The 4,048-nt window shown below is 45.2% G+C and overlaps 1 pseudogene; it reads left to right on the top strand.

The window, feature by feature from the left end:
• The first annotated feature begins 1,700 nt into the window (after window positions 1–1,700).
• On the top strand, window positions 1,701–1,903 carry LOC112547364 (small nucleolar RNA U3; annotated as a pseudogene).
• The last annotated feature ends 2,145 nt before the right edge of the window (window positions 1,904–4,048 follow it).

The raw sequence follows: 4,048 nt of genomic DNA, 5'->3' as shown, positions 1-4,048 counted from the left end.
CAGTCCTCCTCCCCGCAAGCAACATGACCTAGGGACACCAGGGGCTGGCAGCAGGAACCCCAGGGGCTGGCAGCAGGGTTTCCCCCTTTCCCCGCACCTTGATCTGCCCTATGGATGGGATGTCTCTGTTCAGCATGCTTTGGTTCCAGTGGCTCTAGTTCTATGAAGAAGAGCAATTCAGCACAATGGTTCTCAACCAGCACACACATACTCCAGGAGGTGTGCAAGGGTCTCCCAGGTGGTATATAAATTCAGCTATATATGTGCCTAATTTTACAACAGGCTACATAGAGCAAAGTTACAATATATTAAATCGGTAAAGACAATGACTTGTTTATACTGCTCTGTATACTCTACATCGATGTGTAAGTACAATGTTTATATTTCAATTGATTTATTTTATTTGTATTTGGTAAAATAAGAAATCAAACAATTTCTCGGTAATAGCTAGCAGAGTTTTGGCACTCTATTATGTCTGATTTTGTAAGTAAGTAGCTATTCAGTGAGATGACCTTTGGGCTATGTCTAGACCACAGGGTTTTTTTGAAAAAAATGGCCTTTTTTCGAAAAAACTTCATCTGCATCTAGACTGCCACTGTGTTCTTTAGAAATTAAATCGAACGAACACGGCAGTTTTTTCAAAGCGGTAAACCTCATTTTACGAGGAAAGGATGCTGTTTTTTGAAAGAGGTCTTTCGAAAAAAAAAGCGTTCTTGACCACAAACAGGGCTTTATCGAAAGAGAGCATCCAGATTGCCTGGATGCTCTCCTTAGATAAACCGAATCGCTTTTTCAAAAAAATTGTGCTTTTCTAGATATACCTTTGGTGGGACACAAGGTAAATCAGAATCCTGAAAAGGGTACAGTTGTCTATAAAGTTGAGAGCTATTTATTTAGTGCAGTGCCCCCAGTAACATGGAACCATCATCGTCTTTTAGAACAGATCACCAGCTTTTAGAACAGATGGGGAGCAAGTGGGAGAAACAGCTGCAGAGATGGCTAAAAAGGTCTGATCTGTCAGCATCCTCTGTGTCTGATAACTGTCATATGACGTAGAGGAGCCCGAGGCATTGCAGTTTCAGGAAGTAAAAGCAAGAGATTTTGATTGTCCGCCAGGTGCTCCACATGCTAATCAGGATGTGTGTCTGATAACTGTTGTGTGATATAGAGGAGCCCAAAGTGTGTTTCTGTAAATAGGGCCATGGAACATATTCTAATATGCAGATTTCTAAATCTGGCAGAGTGTATTTTAATGAGGAGCACTTTGTTAATGTTATTTCTGTTCTTTAGTTTTCTAAGTGTTGTATGAAAATGTTCTCCACGAGAAGAAGCGTATGCTCATTAGTGTAGGTGTATATCCAAGCAGTGTCCTGTTAAGACTGTACTTTCAGGGATCATTTCAATCATTCGTAACTAGAGAAGTGCATCTGAAAGGCTGTGTCTACATTGGCATCCCTTTCCAGAAAAGGGATGCTAATGAGACACTTCGGAATTGCAAATCCGCGGGGGATTTAAATATCCCCTGCAGCATTTGCATTTACATGGCTGCCGCTTTTTTCCAGCTCGGGGTTTTTGCCGGAGAAAAGCGCCAGTGTAGACGCGATTCTCTGGAAAATAAGCCCTTTTCCAGAGGATCCCTTATTCCTACTTGAAAGGGATATTTAAATCCCCCGCGGATTTGCAATTCCCAAGTGTCTCATTAGCATCGCTTTTCCGGAAAGGGATGCCAATGTAGACACAGCCAAAGTGTTTGGTCTCGCTAACCATGAGGAGTGACAGTGTCCTCTTCTAAGTGTGAAGTGAGCAGATAGTGTTGCTTTAATGCAGCTGCTGTTTGTTACTGATGATTGTTCCTTCTTTCCTTTTGGGAAGTTGGAGGGAGAGAACACAGGCTGGCTGTGGCTACACTGGCAGCTTCTTGCACAAGAACACATCCACACTGCCATGTGCTTTTGTGCAAGAGCATCCATGGCAGTGTGGGCGCTCTCTTGTTCAAGAAAGCTCTGATGGTCATTTTAGCCATAGGGCTTTCTTGAGCAAGAAACCCCTGCTGCACGTCCACACTGCCTTCTTGCGCAAGAGCTCCCGTGCAAGAGGGCTTACACCTGTTAGAAAACAACGGAGCTCTTGTGCAAGAAGCCCTGTCTTCCGACGCTTTACTGTAACTCTTCTTGCATGAGAGCAGGCAGGCAGTGTGGATGCTCTGCGGGTGCTTGTGCAAGAATGGCCGTTCTTGCGCAAGAACCCGCCAGTGTAGACATAGCCACTGAGTGGTTAGCTCTTATTAAAAAGTTTAAAAATAGCCTTGTGGTAGAGAGGGGGCAGTGATTTACCTTTTTTTTTCACCCTGCCCCACTTTTTTTTTTTAATTCCAAGTTTCACTTGTACTGCTCTGGTCCCCATCCTGATGTCTTCAGGAAAGAGTCACACTTCCCTCGCTTGGTGCAGCTTCTCCCTCACCTGGCTGTGTGTCTTTTTCCATGTGCTTCTCACATTGGACCTAGACAGCCTCTTGGGTCTACTTCATGCCTTGTTCCCCATCTGCTCCCTATTGGCCCTGGGGGGGGGGCAGAGAATAGCTGCAACATAGTGATAATTATCCCTTGTTTCAGTATTCTTTCTTCCACAACATGTATCTAAAATATTTGTTAGTAACTGGTAGCTGCCCCGGTGGCACACATCCAGACATGTGCAAGTGACCTCAATATTGGTGCACAAGACAGAAGTCACTCCACTCGTGGATGGAAAATCATCGTCACCTGACACCTTTCCAGATTTGCAAGCTACAAACATAAATACAGGACTATGTAGCACTTTAACGACTAACAAGATGGTTTATTAGATGATGAGCTTTCGTGGGCCAGACCCACTTCCTCAGATCAAAATTTTGATCTGAGGAAGTGGGTCTGGCCCACGAAAGCTCATCACCTAATAAACCATCTTGTTAGTCTTTAAAGTGCTGCATAGTCCTGTCTTTTGCTTCAGCTACACCAGACTAACACGGCTACATTTCTATTACAAACATAAATGTGAGTGACTTTTGAGACCCATATAAAATATTCTTTTGGGATCTGAAATGTTTGCTTTGACGTTTGTAGGGAATATTAATGCTGCAAAAACAGGCTTTTTGACTAATGAGCTGACAGCGCTGTGTGTGAAAGCTGCATTATGCATGTTTTAGGTCTGTACAGTGAATATCTTTATTACTGCTGCCAAAAGTCCCATTATTGCTGTTGTGCAGGTTTTCAATTAGATACAATTTACTGGTAAAATGAGAGTGAAGCTTTGACTATGGGGACTTTATTTAAGGGTGATGGCTTTTGAAGACAGCTGTGTGACAGAATTCTCAATTCTGCAAGGCTCCAGCATTATAAACTGTGGCACTACAGCCTAGCCCTTCCCCATCTGTGAAATGGGAATAGCATTGCCCTGCCTCAGACAAGTGTTGCCAGGGTAACTACATAGCAGACTGGGAGACTCTGATGAGGCAGCAGGAGCTCTGGCCTATCTCTGGCCTCCCTTGCCAGAAATCACTCTAATACAGTGGCCGTCTGCCTTCCAGGTGCTGCTGAATCTGGCCAGGTCACCAATTAACAACCCTAAAAGAGAAAGGTTCTTCAGACCACCCCGGACTCCTGTGGGTTGGGCACCCTGACAATGGGACTTACTGTGCCTCAATCCCTTTCATCACTGGGGGGGGGGGGGGGAATGGAAAAAGGGGTTTCCCCCTTCACAGCGTGTTGCTAGGGAATCCGGAGTCCTTTCTCTCCACAGAACTCTGGCCAAGAGCCCGACAGCTGGCAGCAATCGCAAGCACCCCACAGTACTTTGGGAATGCTCTCTGGGCCACTTTCTACTACTTACCTTCCCGGCCCAGGACACAGCCAAAAGCCTTGCAAGTGATCCAGCCACAGTTTGGGTGAAGGGCTCCCTAGTTCTAGGGAAAGGCTAGTCTCTTCTCTAGGGCCGGGGAGAGCTATCAGTCATAAACCCTGTGATGGATAGAAGAGCGCTGGCCTCCTAACGGGTTAGACTCAGGTAGCTAAGG

Source organism: Pelodiscus sinensis, chromosome 20 (assembly GCF_049634645.1).
Source record: "Pelodiscus sinensis isolate JC-2024 chromosome 20, ASM4963464v1, whole genome shotgun sequence".
Classification (NCBI taxonomy): Eukaryota; Metazoa; Chordata; order Testudines; family Trionychidae; genus Pelodiscus; species Pelodiscus sinensis.
The sequence above is the reverse complement of the archived record's forward strand: the minus strand, read 5'-3'. Positions and strand labels throughout refer to the sequence as shown.